The following is an 18,546-nucleotide window of genomic DNA, read 5'->3' on the forward strand; positions in this document are numbered from 1 at the left end:
TGTATCAAGGAGGTGGAATCTCCTTAGCTTTGTGATATATCGGTCATCCATGGGCATGTGGATCAAGTGGGAGTGCCCTGACAGCAAATGCATCTAACAGATTATACTCTCCACAGCCTTTGTTATTGATCTTCACAGTCGACAGGGTGGAGGTGAGGATGCTTTCTGGGTCATTATAAGTGTCGAATTAGCTGGCGATGGATGTGCTGATATCAATTCTAGGAAAATGGTTTGTATATGAAGCTTCAAGTGCATTGCAGTAAGAAAAGGGTTCTGGATCGACATGGATGGTTACCTCAGTGCCTTGATGTGGAAATTTGACGCACTGATGGTAAGTGGATGGAACGGCTTTCATGGCATGAATCCATGGGTGACCGAGGAGGATGTTAAATGGTAGGTTTAGATCAATAACATGGCAGAGTGTCTCTTGGATGACTGGCCCAACCTTGATTGGTAGCAAAATAGTTCCTTCTATGGTTCTTTCCAAGTTGTCATAAGCTTTGATGGTGATAACCTCACTGATGATATTTGCCTCAGTATACCTAGCTTGTTTTATGAATTTTAGGGTGCAAATATTCAAGGCTGATCCATTATCTATCATTACTCTTTTCATAGCAAAATTGGATACCATGATGGCTATGCGAAGTGGAAGGGTGTGATCTGGCTTGACCATGGGTATGTCGGTGGGTTTGAAAGATAGGGCACATGGGGAGGATAGGTGTCCAACAAGATTACAAAAATTAGTAGCATTGATATCTGAAGTGACACAAGATTCTATAAGAGCACTGTCAAGGATGTTCTTGTACATGGGACTGGTGCGAAGAAGGTCTAAAATGGAGATTTGGGCTGGCATGTTCCCAAGGTGTTCCAAGATATTGTACTGGCTTTTTGATGGAGCTGATGGTGCTGGTGAAACTAGTGGGTCTATGATGTTAAATCATGCTCTTCGAGTGGTGACTACACACTCATTGTTTGTTCCTTGAATATTGATAACATTGACAGAAGGCTTTTTCTCAGATATACAAGCTATGAGGCTACCATAGTCTATATAAGATGAAGTGTGGTCATTGTTCTTCCCATGCTGTTGGTTTGGCTGGTGATTGTTGGTGTTGTTGTTGTTGGCTTAGATAGGTGCTTTTCTAGGATTTTGGTTGTTGTGAGGAGGAAAAGCATTTTGATATATCTGTAAGCCTGCATTGGGAGAGGTTTGGGCACCAACGGTGATTTCTTTGCGATCAATGAGGTCTTGCACATAATCTTTCAGTTTCATGCATCTGAGGGTAGTGTGACCTTTTACCCTTTGAAATTTGCAGTACTCGTTGTCTTTGTACCATGCAGCTTTGGATTGGCTTGGGTCAATTTGCTAGGTAGGAGGAAATTTGATGAGGTTTTCCTTGACTAATTTCTCAAAAATGACATCCAAAGGTTCACCAAGGGGTGTATAGTTTCTAGGTGCAGGTTGGAATTTGGGCTTTTGTCTTGCAACTACATTGATGGCATTAGCTTGATTGATAGACCCTTGATAGTTGGGTCTTGGATTGTGGTTTTGATAGCTTTGGTTATTTTGCTATTGGTAGTTGATAGCTTGCTAATTTTTTGGTTGATATGGTGGGTTGGACTAGTTTTGAGAAGGACCAACAATATTCACATGTCTGGTGCCGGTGACACCATCTGTTGCAATATGCTTGTTTTTGTTCCAATACCTAGACTTGTCATTGGAATGTGATTGATTTTGGTTGGCTTCCTTGTAAATCTTGACCACACCATCTTTAATGAGTCCTTGGTCAAGGATCATTCCTTTTTCTTTGATATCTTTGTAGGTCTACAAAAAGTTCATGGTCATGTGGTGAGCCAAGCTAGGATGGGCATTATCAATAAACATTTTCACCAAATGGCACTCTGGCAAGCTGCAAGATATGCAGGTGGTAAGGGTTTGCCATCTCTGTAGATATTCGGGAAGGCTTTCTCCACCTTTTTTCTTAGTGTGGACAAGATCAACTACTGATAGCTCTGTTTCAACAAGATGGGTATATTGGGCTACAAAGGCCTCAGACAATTCAACAAAATTTTTAATTGTGCCATAGGGGATTCTATAAAACCATTCAAGACTTGGTCTATCCAAGCTTTTGGGAAAGAGACACAAGAGGAAGATGTCATCATATGCCACTTCTTGGCAGTGCATGTAAAATTCTTTGATATGTGTGACAGGGTCTCCTTTTTCTCTGAATTTGTCAAACTTGGGTGTCTCAAAATGCTTGGGAAATGGTGTCATGGTAATGGCTCTGTCAAATGGGTAAGGACACACATTCTCAAACTTGAGGTTTTTTGGATCATTTCCCTCCTAGATGTTCTTCAAAGTTGTCTTCATGGCTTCCCATTCTGAATTAATGGGTGATGGCTGGGGTGCCCCCAATGTAGGAGTGCCCTAAGGTAGGTATGTGCTTGATGGGGCAATGGAATATGGATGACTTTGAGGTATGGGCTGGTAGGGATTGTACATGGCTTGGGCAACTGAATGGTGGATGATGGGTTGCTGAGGTGGAGGTGGCACATATTGTTGCATGTGTTGTGAGGCTTGCTATTGATATTGGATTTGAGGTTGGGATTGAGGAACATAAGCTGGCTATGGGACAAATGGATTGCTTTGTGGAGGTAAGGTATAAGATAGTTGTGAAGCTTGGGGAAAGGATCAGGGAGCTTGTGGAACCTGACTTTGGATTTGAGGATTTTGACCAATATATGTGGGTTGTGCCCCTATTTGGGAAGGTGTCTGCATGGAAAAAGAGGCCAAGTAATTGGTGGTTGGTGGTGGTGGATTTCCTCCTAGAAGTGGCATATAAAAATAGTTGGTAATAGGAGGTAATGGATTGGTTGGTGGTGGAGGTGGTGGGAATTTAAAGCTTGGGAATGGAATTTATGGGGTTTGATAGCTTGGTGGCTAGATTTGAAAGCTTGGTAAAGTGGTGGCAGGAGCTTGGGTCACTTGAGAGCTTGGCAGAACATTGGTCGTAGCTTGTGGGGTGTGATAGCTTTGTGGAGTGAAGGGAGTAGCTTGTGGATTTTTGGCTGATGGCACTGAGCTCCAAGGACCTAGTGGAAATGATGGAATTGTGTTCTAAGTAGAGGTAAACAGGTTGGGGGTGGTAAAAGGTTGATTACTTGGCCCCATGGATCACATCCCAGTTGTATATTGTTGCGGTTGGCCAAAGATGCTAGCACTAATTTGGGAGATGGGTGGATTTGGAAGGCTGGGTTGGGGGGCAGCAGCACCAATAGTGAAGGGAGTGAATGATGAGGTGTTTTGGGTGAAGGGGGTTTGGGATGAAGTGGTATGGACCAATGGTGGAGTGGTGGTGGCTGGATTGGCTTGTGGAAGGGAGATTTCAACTTGAGTGGAGGCTGGTAGGTTTGGGTTGAGGCTCTTCTTTTGGCACATATTGAGGATGATTCGAATCATAAGAGACTATGGGTGGTGGGAGTTGCTCAAACAAGGGGTGAGATAGATCTGATAAGGGGCGAGGTCTTCCAAAGTCAAAGGCTCCAATGTTGTGCCTTCAAAAGTTAACCATGATTGTTTCCTTATTTTTGTCTATAATGGTGTTCACCAATACTGCATTTCCTAGTTGGTTCATGAAAGCTTCAATGTTAGTAGGTGATGGTATAGTGTTCTCTGGGCTGAAGGATGGTTGAGTGCTCAAGGGGAGTGATTTTGTTGGATCCAAATGATACGGCTCCATTGTTTCATTCTTCTTCTTGCCTAAGTGAGTGACGGGTGGCATGAAAATGCAGAATGTTCCTAGGGATGAGATGCAACAATGTTGATGGATGCAAAAGGGAGGAAGGCTTTTCTATGCAAATGATTTCCTAGGTTGAGGCAAAGCTATATGATAAAACCTAAGGAGGATTGAGTTGGGAATGGTAACTTCAAAGACATGTTGCCAAAGCATGAAAGGTCTGCTTTCCTATGTGGAAGCTTGGTGGTGATTGTGTCAACTTGAGGATAGACTGATGATCCTTTAGGAAGAACACAAGATTGACCACTTTAGGATGCCAACCTTTAGCTCAAGGTGATGAGGGATAACAAGTGATAAAGCTAGATTACCCTAGACAAAGCTCTGTCAAAGGGATAACCTTGGTGAGGCTGGTGGATTTGGAAGATGTTAGGAATGACAAACTTTTGGCAAGGTGACAACAATTTTGAAGGCTTATATGTGAAGATTTTTGGATTGTTGGCTAGATGGTTTGGTTCTAAATGAGATGGATGAGCTAAAATGCTTAAGGGGATGGCTAAGGATGGTTGTCTTACCTACAAGGATGACTCTAGAGTGAAGCTTATGCAAGAAGATGTGGAGAAACAAGGGGGTCTAATCATAGAAGTCATGCCTAGTTGGTAAGGCATAAGAATTGTTAACTCCTGGATGTTGGTTAAGTTGGATGGTGAGATCTAACCAAGTTTCTTGAAGGGCTTCGTCAGCAGCTTTGTCCTCTACTTTTTGTATTTTGGCAATTCAAGGGCTTGGTGTTAGTTCCTTTCTCTTGGCTCAAAGTTCTTGGTATGCCTGAGATGGCTTGAGTTTAACTTTGTGAAATTTTTGTTTGGGTTTGAGTTGTTCTGACATGAATTTTTGAATTTTCTTTGCTTTGAGAGATCTCGATTGTTTTTCTTCAACTTGTTCAACTTTTGGAATAGGTAGTGACTACACTAAGTGTGCCCTAAGCTAGGATTGACCAAGTTTGGAAAACATTCATTCAACAAAACAAAAAATCAAGCAATAGATAGGAACAACCACATAGAAGTTTTGGATTCTCAGAATGTGATACTTGCACCAAGGAGTGTGTATGTTTTACAAATGTTTTGATCAGTCACTTCAAACATATTAACATCCTAGATGGTTGTCTACAAGGCTGATAGTTGGTTTAGCTAGGGAGTCCTTGATATATCCAAGGTACGTGATGCCCAAATCCGTAGATGAAACCAAAACAATGTCACACTGCCGAGAGGAGCGGTAACCCACTTCTCCTCTTTCACTTCTCAATGGTATAAAGTTCCTTGAGGCTTAACTCGAGTGACAAAATCTTGATTCCAAGAGAGGTGTCTTTGGATTCACCTCCCGGTCTTTATACTCCACTAGAACGCTGGAGTTGAGGTTGTCCCAAGGGGTGATGAAATCCCCAAGCAAGCCTCCTAAAATAAAAACAAGGTTTTGGATCCTAATCTTATGCACCCAAGATGGCCTTGAAAGATGACAAGGGGAGAGAAGACTTGGATGACCTTGGGCTAAAAAACATGCTTGTTCCTTTTCCAACCGACTCTTATTTGTGCTGATCTAGACTTTGCAAGCACTCATGTTTAAGATGCAAATGTTCAATTCCAACTTTGAAATGCGCTAACAAAGAAAAATTGATTGAATAATGTGAACAAGAAGAAGAGTTACGGTCAACAAGAAAGTAAACTCGTGCGCCCGGAGGCCCTCCACGTCAAGTATCGATTAATTTCTTTTAAGGTATTCAAAAATTGGTGTGATTTTGTTTTAAGACCAAAACAAAGATGTGTGAAATTTGATTTCAAGCGCACGCCTGGAGGCCTCCCACATCAAGATTTGTTCAAATTTTAATGCCCAAATGAAGTGTTAGCGAGCCTAATGTGCATTCAAGGAAGTTTCTAAGTTAGAAAAACTAATAAAAACACAAGTAATTGAAGTTTGATTTTTGTGGAGCACTTAACACCCTCTTAGGTGGACCCATCCCCATAGATGGTGCTGAGATTGCAACCAATGGTTAAATTGATGGGTGATTAAAGAGGGTGAGTCCAACTACAAACTCACTTAAAGCATCTTTATTTGGTTTTTATAATTTAGAAAGTTCCTAGAATATAGATACTTTTTATGCCCCAAAAGATGAAGTGTGAGATATTGTAATGATTAATTGACCTTTTGCATTCAAGATTGGATTTGTTGTTTTAATCATGCATTCATAAAAATAAAAAAACTTGATTTTAATCCATGGCACTCAAGAGTGATTTTAGCAACATGCATTCAAAGACAAGTGATTTAAACATTCAAGTTTTTTTTTCTTTGAGCATTCAAGATTGAGATTTTGTGTGTTGTTTTAAGAACTTTGAAGTGCTTTGTTTTAACCTTAGATCATTCAAGATTGTTTTGGACTCAAAAGTGAAAATGACTCTTTGGAATTTTCTTTTCATTCAAGATTTTGCAACAAGACATTTGTTTAGAATAAATAACAAAGCTTTTAGGACAATTTTGGCAACTATTTAGGACTCTTAGTTTTTATGAGATTTTTAAAAGAATTTTAAAATATTTGCAAATGAGATTCATTTTATTCTTGATTGATGCTTTGAGTTTGATTTAGATTTTAGTGTGCACTTAGTGTTTATTTTGAACATTTTGAAATGGAAACTTGAAGTTCTTTTTAAATTTCCAAAAATGAAGTGTTCCTAACTTTGCATGAATGCATCTAAAACCTTGATGTTGCAAGGATGCAAATGATTGGATTGGTTTAGTTTCACTTGTTAAAAGATTTTTTCTTTTTTGCAAATTTTTAGTTTTTTAATGGATTTAAGTATGATGTCATCAGGGACTTTTTTCAGAAAATAAAAATATTTTATTTTCTAAAAGATTTTTAGGTGTCTACACTAAGGACTAGGGCATTTTTTATTGTAGTTTTAATATCCTAGAATGTTTGTGAAGGGTCACCATTGCAATCTATAGTAGCTCCCTTCTTGAGCATCTTTGAGATAGGTCTACTAATTTCAGCAAAATTGGTAACAAATCTTCTAAAAAAATTAACTTGGCCAAAGAAGGATTGAATTCCTTTTATATTCTTTGGCTTGGGGACTTTATCAATAGCTACTACTCTCTCAGGATCTATTTTCACTCCATCTTTAGACACTATGTTTCCTATTAATTTTCCTTATGTCACCCCAAATGTACATTTCTTTGGGTTGAAGGATACTCCATATTCCAAAGCTTTGATAAAAAAATTCTTCGAATGCCTGTAGTGATCGTCAGCCTTCTTGGAATAGGCTATAAGATCATCTTGGTATACAACCATAAATTTGTTGATATAATCATGAAATGCCACATCCATAGCTCTTTGAAAAGTAGCTCATGCGTTAATCAAGCCAAATGGCATCCTTACATATACATAGGTTCCCCATGGGGTTGTGAAGGCTATATTAAATTGTTCATTCTCCTAAACTAGAACTTGATTGTACCTAGAAAAACCATCCATCATGGACATTAGCTCAAAAACAGTTACTTGCTACAACATGGCTTCCATATTTGGTAGTCCATAATTATCCTTCAAGGATGCAATGTTCAAATTCCCCAAGTAGAATGTCTGATTGGTTTGATTATCCCCCCATCCCTTAATTTCATCAATTCTTCTTGCATTTTGGGATCTAGGGTAAGGTTTACTGGTCTTTGTTTCTGTTTGAAAGGTTTTACATTATCCTTTAGTGGTATGACATGTTGGAAAAAATCTTCTCTATAAGCCTTAAGGTCATCATATGACCATGCAAAAATATGTCTATACTTCATAAGCAAGTCAATTAATGGTTTTCTAATTTGAACAAGTAGATTTTGGCCAATATAAGCCTTTCTTGGAGCCTCATCAGTACCAAGGTTTATCTCTTCTAATTCTAGAGGCTTAGGGTCCTTAACTCCTAGTTTGATTATATCCTGTTTATCAAAAATACTTTCCAAGACCACTAACCCCTTTGGCACCTTGTTAGTTTTCAATTGCATAATCTCCTGGCCAAAAATGGTTTCCCTACCATCTATAGTTTCAATTAAATCATTGCAATCCATTTCTTGACCTTGGTATCTATCTTCATTTAACAAAAAATTTATAATGTCCTTGTAATCTTTGAAGACTTTCCAATTTTCAATGTTATTAGTTATTGAAGGTCTATTTTATACCTCAATTTGAGAGATTCCTGCAAATGATATATCCTTAGGTTTGATTGCTACATTTGCCAATAAATCAACCATCTTATTTTGAGTCCTATCTCTCCATGAGATACCAAATGCATCAAAAGATTCTATCTAGTCCCAAACAACATTTCTATATTGCTTTAACTTCATGTTCTTGGATACATAGGTTTCTTTAATCTAGGAGATAACTAGTTTAGAATCCCCTATGACATGAAATTTTTTAATTCCATGATGTGTAGCAACTTTCAATCCTAGCAACAAGGCCTCATACTATGCTACGTTATTTGAGCAAGAAAACTTCAAAGTGAATGAGTATCTAAAAGTATTTTTCTCAGGGGAAACAAAACTACCCCTGCCATAGCAACCTCTTTAGAACTAGCCCCATCAAAAAACATTGTCCATAATATTGGTGAGTTCATGCAACATTCAATTTCATGTTCAATTATAGTAGGAAAATTCTCAACTTCTTGAATAATCTATTTAGCTCTGAAGGCATTCACACTAGTATCTAAGAAAAGAGTGGCATCTTTGTCAATTTCTTCCCTAAAAATGTAACTAACCCTTGGCTCTCTATTTACCTTGAAAACTTTATCCCCAATGTGGAAAGTAGCATAGGTTAAGTCACATTGCAGACTACCCCCCATAGCAGCACTCCATTTTTCAGAAAGCAACATTCCATAGTGTGGAGGTATATCCACTACAAGGACTAATGTGGTTAACTCTACTTTGAGCTATGTAGCTGATTTAAATGGTAAAGCATTTATGGTACCTATGATTGGGACTTCCCTAGCATCCATTCCTCTACATCTACCCTGCTTGGTGTCCATTTTCAACCCTAAGGCTTCCATTACTTTGAAAGGCATTATGGTGTTAGAAGCTCCTAAGTCTATTCTGCAATTTTTTAGGGTCTTCCCTTTTATGATCAAACTGAGAAAAAATGGGTCAATATCTTCTATAAATGCCATTGAGGAATCATCTAAAAACATTTGGGGAATCTGGGATATGATACCACTATCCTCTACTACTAATGGGGTTTGTTGGACAACAATTTGTTCTACAATAGTATTATTGTTTCCTATCCCTCTCAACCATGATAAAGCCTTGCTTTTATGCTCTTCAATTCTAAGAAGTTCAAACAAACGTACTTTTATAGTTATCTAAGACAACATGGATATCATATCAATAGGTTCAACAATAGTGGGTTTTACAAGACTACCTAGAGTTGAAGTCTTTTGAACAACAAGCACCACTGTTTTCTTGATAGTATCAGGTCCTAATTTCTTTGGTTGCACAACCATTTTTGTCATTTCATTTGTTTGAAACTAAACCTTCTTTTTTGGTTCCCACTTCTTAACATTGTTGTCTTTGATCTTAGGTACATCTATATTGACTTTCTTATTTTCATCATTCATCTTATGGGTAATATCTTTGATGAATACATTGGATGGCTTTCCTACATCATTATTTACTATTCTATTTCTCAAATTGTAGTTACTATGGATGTGGGAAATCATTTCTACTATGATTATGTCAATCTCCTCTTTGGAGGGCATTCTTAAGCTTGTGTGACCTAAATCAAAAGATGTAACACATACCTTATCTACATCATAACCTTCATCATGTGAAAGCACTTTCCAATGATGTAAATGGTAAGCAATTCTCTGACTAGTAATATCATTTTCAGGTTCTTTAGAATCAGAATTTGTGAAATCATCACACATGCTTACCATATTGAAACTTATATCATCATGGCTTTTCTCTTCATTTTCTTCTTCAGGTTGTGTGCCCTAATCTTGGGCAAATGATTGAACAACATCACAATAATTAGAAGAATGAGATGATTGACATACAATACACCATGGTACATCATTATTCATATTTAAAGTGTTCCTTTGCAGAGGATCTAGGGTACCCTTATCCTTCACATTTTGTGTCTAGTTGGGAACTAGCTTACCATCTTTCCACTAGGTGGTGTAAGGGTAATTTTGCATTCAAGGTTGCCTATTGAAACTATTGTTATTCACAGGGTTTTTCTTAACAACATTTAGCTTATTGAAACTAGTGGGATTCACCTTCTTTAGTGATTCCAAAACTTGGCCTATAGTAGGTTCTTTTGGCTTCTTTCCTAAAGGAGTTTTATCACCCTCCCTTTTTTTATTGTTCTTGGGATTGAAAAGCTTTGGATCATCCCTCCTACCTAGTTTTCTAGATGCCTTCCTATTATTCTCTATTTTTACTACAACTTTATAAGCATCCCTTAAAGTTTTGGGATCCTTATCCCTCAATTGATAAGCCATTTTTCTATCAAAAGCATTGAAATATGTTGTGAGACAAACATCCTCATTCAACCTCATAACTTGAAACAGTCTGTACATACCTTTCTAGAATCTTACATTGAAGTCAAATGTGGACTCATTTGTGTTTTTCTTGATGTTATTGAATTCATTCAACATGAACCCAAAATTGGTATTATCTCCATACTATTCTTTAAATAATTTCTCCAAGTCACTCCATGAGGTGATACTATCATCAGGTAGCCTTTCGAACCAATCCCTCACATCCTTAGTTAGTGAATGCACAAACAATTTCATTACCATATCTTCATGTTCAACTTCATAATCATTTAACATATTAATGAAAATTCCCAAATTTTCTTCACCAATAACAACATTATTCCAAGAAAACTTAACTACTTTGTCTCTTAAATGAAATGATATGGGATGTGGAGCACCAGGGATACCAGCAAATGATATTTGTCTATAATTTTCTAGGTATACAGGTTTCTTTTGGAAACTAGGAACATTTGAGGTACTTGCTATGTTATCTTGGCTTAAAGGAACTACATTTTGAGTTTGTTGATGTTGGAAAAATGGGACTTGGCGCTAATGGTGGAAGATGAGGTAGGGGTAGATTGGGATAATCCCTAAGTTGAGATCATTGGACCACTAGTCGGTGCAAGATTTGTAGATGGGATAGACAAATTTGGCCATGAAGCCAATGCTGAATTAAATTTTATGAATTGGATTTTTCTCCTAGTTTCCACAGCTTGAGCTTCATTCTCAACCTTCTCAAGCTCTTTTGCAAGATCTTCCTTCTCCTTTCTAGCCTTCTCTAGATCTAGATCTAATTTTGACATGGATGGTTGTATGGGTTTTCTTGGTAGAGCTTGAGGTTAATTTATTTGGATTCCTATAGCTTTTCCTTTCCCTTTATCTATAGCTTTTGTAGTGGGTTCTATAGGGTCCACTTGAATAGGCTTATGGGCTTGGACTTGAGCAATAACTAGTTCTTGCCTTTGATTCAGGCATTTTTCTTGTTCTTGAACTTTAGCTCTCAGATTGTCTACATCTCCAAATACATCGGTATGGAGGGTTGTGGTATTTTCTTCTAACTTTTTATTCTACTCCTTCAAGGTAGCCATCCTTCTTAGCAGAGTATCCCTTTCTATTATGGCATCCAAGGTGGCTTGCTCCTTCTCCTTTTAAAGATGAATGTGTTTAGCTTCTTCTTTAGCAATCCATTTCTTTAGAACTCCTATCTCATATTGCACTTCTTTAGAGTCTACAAAAGTAGCCTCTAAATTAGTAGGATCATCTAGATCTATAAGATTGGACTCCACATATGGGGCTATTCTAGGATTAAAAGGATCATTAAATGAACTTCAAAATCCTAGCCTATGGTTCATATCTGCTATGAGATCTGGCTTTGATTCAGAAATTCCTACCATGGACACATCTTTGTCCTAAAAAACTCTCTCATCTGGTAATGGGGTACTAAAAATGTCTCCTAACAGTCTTGTAGTTTCAAATTTAGAATTGAGTGAAGAAGACTCTCTCCCTAATACTAGTTGATACTAGTAATTGACAGATACACTACCTCTGGGTTTCCAGGTGGGATTTGGATCTATCATTTTCTTATTTTGGTTCTTCCTACCACCTTGGGGTAAATCAGTATACATTGTTACATTAGGATTGGCTCTCATGTAAGCTCTTGTGTTCTTTCTCTTGTCATCCATATTTTCCTTTTGTTAAAATAAGCACTAGCTTCAAAAATTTGACTGAGTCGCCACCCTATTCTTGGGAAAATACACAATGAAAATTATTCCTAACTCCAAGGAAATAATACACAAATATAAAAAAAATATCTGACTCAGATAGACCAATCACTGAGATCATAATACTGCAACTCTTTGCTCATTAGATAAGACATTTGGATAGGCTGGATACATTAGTGTGTCACTATGGTACTTGGGCTATTCTCTCTTCAAATTCTCAACGTTTGTCACTAAAATATCCTTTTATAACCATGGGAAACACTTAGATAACCTAACACACACATATACAATAGAACCAAAGAAATTACAATACTTTTCACAGATGTGTTGGACAACTCCCCAATAGAGTCACCATTTTGTTGGTGTTTCTGAAAAACTAATAAGCAACAAAATACTCAATACCAAAATGACATCACTCACACAATCTAAAGACTAGCCAATTCCTATTAACAATTGTATGTGCAAACCATTTGGACCCAACTTCAACAAAACCAAGGGTGGTAATGTACTCTTTAGGCTCTACAAAACTAGGGTGGGTATACCCAGGGATCATTCTAGACTGGGAAACATTGTATGAGGATTATTTTAGTTTAATTTTGATTCTTATCTCAAATCCTCAAATACATACATAATTCATGAAAATTTGATAAACACGTCCCATATAAAAGATCTAGCCAAAATTCTTCTATAGGTCTACACGTGTTCTGAGCAATAGTGGCCAACTGAAGCTAAAACGTTCCATGTAGACAAGTACTAGCCAACTTTGAAGATTTGTAGGAAATAAAAGTAAAATTGATTATAATTCTGCATTTGAAAACCATTTATGACATATTTCTCTTCTAGCTAAATCAATTTGACTAGTGCCTAATCCATTGGGGTTCAGAGTCTATAGCGAATCCTTAGATCTTATTTGTTTCCTTACAAAAAATACTATTAACAATTCTTATCAGAACTCATCATTCAAAAAAATATTTCTACTACTGCAGCAACCTTATCAAATTCATCAAAGCTTTTACTTAATCCATTGAACTAATAGCAGTGATGAAAAGATATACAACCTAACTGGATTGCATTCAATTGTACAAGCTTTTACTCATAAAATATCAAGATAACCAAGTAATCAAAAGGAAACAAAATTCAAAAAGAACAGATATGGGGACAATCATAATTTGTATTCATTTTCCTTGAAAATTGTATACATTTGCAGTAAACACAGAATGATCTTAAGAAGAAACACAAAGATCATTCTATATTCATGTATTCTCAAGAGCTAACAAAGAAAATACATCACAAATTTGATCAAATATTGGACTGAGAACAAACTAAGTATATCACCTAGAAACAACAGAAATCAAACCTTTTCTCTAGCCCTAGAATCTTACTTATATAGTGTGAGATGCAACAAGCTTCAGGATATGAGAAAATGATAGGTGTCGTTTACAAGAAATATTTACATACACCTATCACAAACTGACAAAAATGTGGGTAATAGAAGATATCCAAATAAAAACATTCTTTTTGGTGGGTCATCTTCTGTCACATCTTCTAATGTTGCTAAGTTGGCAATTATTTTGATCCCTCTTTATATGCAACTACTAAATTAGCCAATGATGAAGTTTGTTCATAGTAAATTAACCTCCACCTATGGGTTTTCACCGTGTTTATCTTGTATGGTGGGAGTAACTTCTACCTTTTTCTCTTCTTCGGTTGTATCAACGTCCTATGGTCTCAAGCCTGCAACTAAAAGTGACTGATTATTCTTGTCTTCTTCTTCTAGTTGGGCTTGAGTAGTGATGGTGTCAATGATTTGAATCTCCTTACCCTACACCTGATCACTGTCAGTTTCATCTTCATCAAACTATTCACCAGGAGCTATTTCTGCCATCCACTTGTCAAACAATGTGTCATCTAGCCAATTGAATTGCTAAATATCTATCTTTTCAACACATACTTAGCTTCATTATTAATAGAAAAAAATAATTGTTTTAAAGAATCAAAGAATATTTGGGCCTTCACCATTTCTTCCATTGTGGTAGCCCACCATACATGCCCTATTTCATTTATAATTCTATTCATCCTTAAACAAAAACAATCATCAAGTTCCTTCACCCATTCATCTTTGTTATTCAAATTATTGCTTTTATCTAGGGCACGAGGAAACAAACTAAATTTTTGGCTCTTGTATTTGTTCAAGTAGCCTATTATTATTCTCTATAAATGAATCCTTTTATTGTCAAAATCAACAAGATTAGAAACAATGTCAAAGGTTTTTTCAATTTGATCATAAGAACCCCTTATGACAGAGAAACACAAAAATGTCATTGCTTTCTACCTTCTTACCCATTTATTCATAATAGGCTTTAGAGCCTCATCATTGGCTTTCAACTCCTCCTAGATATTGATCACCCTAGCCAACTGATCATGGATTAGTGTCCATTCAATTTTGTCCCCAAAATATGTGAGAGCTTTTCTTAGTTTATCTTCATATTTTGACTCTAGCTCTACATGTAAGGCCCACAGTTTACCCTTTTCTTCTTCAAAATCCTTAGTAGTGTAGTACTATGGCCTTTGGGGTGTATCTAGTATTTCTATGAGGGGGGTGGATTTGAAGGGTTCAACTAGAGGATGGGGGTATGTTATTTTTGGCTTAGTGGACTTCCCCATTAGCTTGTCTTCAAGCTCAATTCTCCTTTTTACCTCCTTATTATAGGCCTCAAGAATTGTTTCATATTTATTCTATAATTCAAACATAGCCTATTCCTCCTTCTTAGTAGTGGCCAAAAGAAACTTAGAAGAATCCACATTCCAGTGTGCTGCCTACACATGTGAGGTATGAACAACTCTTCTCACAATTATTCTTCCCCTCAATCGAGACTCATTTGGTTGTGATGATGGGGCTCTAGATCCTCTTCTCAATGACTAGCTGATCAATGCAGCTTGATCTTCAATGAATGGAGTTCCTTGAAAGCCCCCTTTATTTTGATCCTGCAAGGTCAATTTATTTGAAACAGAACTAAAAACTAAGGCATTAGAAATATTCCAATTTGGTAACAATAAAATGTTAGATGCCTTCACCATTTGCCTTCCATCCTTAGGGCTTATATTCTAAAATTCTTTCATCGTTTCTTCTCTTGTTTGGATTTGGATGGTAGCTTCATCCATTTTCTGGATGCTCTATTTTCACCCTTTTACATTTCTCCTCAAAAATATTCATTTTTGCCCTCCATGCAGACTGATGAAAAGCCCTAGATTTCACAAAACTCTCATCAACCAAAAATTGATGACTTTCCTGTTCTAACACAAGGTCCAATTCTTTGCCTCTATAGTTAGCTATTGTTAGGTCCAGACTTTGGAGGGGAGGTTTTGGAGGGTTTCCTTCATCCAATTCCACTTGAGTAATAAAAATGCCTCCTTGTGATCCCATTTGCTCAATTTGCTCACCTGTGAGTTGTTCTTCTCCATTCCTCAACTTGAGGCATCTCTTCTCTCATTACCTTCTACCTTTAGGGACTAGGCTCATCAAGTCTCTCCTCTAGGGATATACTAGTGGATCCCATTATTTGTTTTCCCTTATCTACAAGAGCCCTTTTATTTTGAATTATAGTTTAACCAGGCTTGTTCTATACAATCATTTGACTAGCTCCTATATTAGGAGTGAAAGCCAGCCTCCTCATGACTTTTCTGGCCTTATCAGGATAAGAATCAATAAAAAATTATTTCTTCTCATTCATAGTTTCCATTATTTTGAGGAAAGTTAGTCATGAGCTTATTTATTCTATCAGCCTCTATATTAGCATTATCTAAAGGACTATATTTCTGATCAAAACAATGAATGAATTCTAGGACCCATGAGTAAACTCTCCATTTTTTTTTTTAGTTTCTTGTTCCTGTAATGAGAATTCATTCGTTATAATTTCCTCTAGATAATATGACTCATGTTTGACCTATCCTAGCTTAATCCTATGCCTCAAGGTCTGATTAAAAAATCCCTCAGAATCACAAAAATGGGGATGGGAGACAACCATCACATACTGATCAAAAAATTTATGCAAAAAGAGCCAACCCCCATTGGTAATCACAAATTGATGGGCCACTATGCAGTTAGCGAAAATTGAACCTAGTTGCCTCTTCAATAGAAACATTTCTTCTACTCCTTCTAGTTGCCACAAAACTTCAGCCATTCCTACCTTGAAAGGTACTTGGTAAGGCAAGACACGAGGACTCCCTTTAAAACCATAAATTCTGAAAATAGTAGAAATAGAGTAAGGGATGATATCTCCCTAGTTATGTGAAACTTTCAAATTATGAGGGCTATCCATAGGCCTCATGAGACTCATTAGTATCTTGGGGATTCTGGGATTGTCACTCAATATGAGGGATCTCAATTTAGAAGCAAAATACCTATCAAATCTAATAAAACTGGCATTATTTGCATCCCAAGTCATATCTGTGCTCCATAATTGGACTTGCAGTATTTCCCCATTTTTGTCTCTATTCAATTCCATCTCATTACCAAAATATGTCACCCCCTTGAACAAGAACATATGCATTAATAGAGAATAGTGACCAAAAGTTTTCTCCACTTTGCCTTTTGCAATTCCAACTAAACCAATGTGAATTTCTTCAGCCAAAAAGGAGGCAAAATCAAAGATAACATCTACACAAAAAGAAGCAATTTCAACCATCATATACATAAGGCCAATGGGCATGAAATCATGCTCATCTTCACCAAAAGCATGGCAAACGGTCCTGTATATTTCTACAGCCCGAGAAGTGAAAAGACTCTTCTTGAAAGGTTCTCTAGAGGCTACAGTAATTATTGGCAAAGTTCCTATAGTACCAATGTGTTCCCTTAGTGCACCTCCCCTAATTACATCTCTCTTTGCTTTTGTATTCATTCTCTAATTTTGGCAAATTGATTGGCACATGGTAATCTAACAATGGTTCTAGGTTAAAAAGCTCTCTAATTTCTTTAGGGCTATTTGAGACCAGAGGGACACCATCATTTCTTCTCATAACCCTAATAGCTTGATCATAATTCTTGGCAATGGCTTCTAGAAAATCATAATCCATGAAAATACTTAGAACTACTAGCTTTCCCAAATCAAAATTCTAGATATTAGCATGAGGGGCAAACAACTTCCTTTTGGAAAACCACTTGTTAAACAAAACAAGGCCAGTTTGAGTAGTTATTACATCCCTAACCCAGTTCCCTTTGTCATATAAGCCATCAAAAATTTTCAGCCTAGGGTTTAAGGAAATTAACCTTTTAACTTGTGTAGGCTCTGTAGTGGATTCTGGGAGTAATTCTAACAAATCATCATGGACATTCCTATCCATATAATTAACTTTCTCAGAGAATGCTTTCTTAGGAGGCATCTTGATTGTAATAATAGGAACTAAAATTTCACAGAGGTTATATATGAGTACTTACTTGACTTGCCAGACTTGTTCTTCTTTGAACTTTTTGCAGTTGCTCTCGAACAGATGAGGAATCACTTCACGTCTTTAGTAGGCTTAACATAATATGATCAACAGGTTCTTGTGCTTAGAAAACATGAAATCTTTGTTTGTGTGGGACTAGAATTAATGAAAATCCCCTATATTAGACTATGTTTCTCCCACACATGAAGCTTTCATTCATCATAAATGTACATAATAGAAAAATAGAGTAGCATCACACTTCCTTTTAAATTTTCACCGTTGATCCTTGAAAAATCTTACGATCTAGGAATGAAAACTAGGCTGACTCAATGTTCTTCTTAGCATGTTGGCAGTCAAACCAATAAGCTGCCTCCATCTATACCTTTCCTTCAATGTTTATATTTCAAATTGGGCCCACAGATGACCAAGGACACGTGTCATCAACTCACTAACTCGCTATACATAACTTTTGAGCACCTTTCCATAGCGAGCTAGTGATAACCATTGATTTTGCTTCGATCATGTGGTAGATATTTGAAACAACCTTTAAGAGAAAAAGGTGCATCTCTAACTTGCTATCTCGCTATGCATAATCTTTGGACATCTCTTCATAGTGAGTTAAAAAGTATCATTGATCCATGCTTGATCTAACAATTAGAATTCTTTGTATGTTTTATACATGGGGAGTGGGTCCAGGTACTACTGTTGCTAAGCTGGCTCAACACACTAGCACACATATGTAATTTTTTATCTCTTAATGACATCACATGTTCTTGGCCTTTTTGTGTTGGTGACTTTCAGGCAAGTTGCTACATCAGTACCTGAAAAAAAACTAACTAGCTTGCTAGCAATATAGAGAGTTTTGACGAATCCAAATTTTTTGGCTTATAGATGCTCAGTAGGATGCCATCATGTAATTTGATCTGCACAATTTAGCTTTATCATGTCACTTGTTCAGGTTCTATCTTTGAATATTTTTTGTTATATCACCACTTTCTAACCAGTCGCTACATCGCTATAGGAAAAATTACCAACTATCCAGCTAGCAATACAGTGACCTCCCAGTAAACATCAAAACTAACACTGGGAAATAAAACTCTGAGTGACACAACT

The sequence above is a fragment of the Cupressus sempervirens genome, chromosome 11 (assembly GCF_028749045.1).
Source record: "Cupressus sempervirens isolate cs-2001-9-10 chromosome 11, ASM2874904v1, whole genome shotgun sequence".
Lineage (NCBI taxonomy): Eukaryota > Viridiplantae > Streptophyta > Pinopsida > Cupressales > Cupressaceae > Cupressus > Cupressus sempervirens.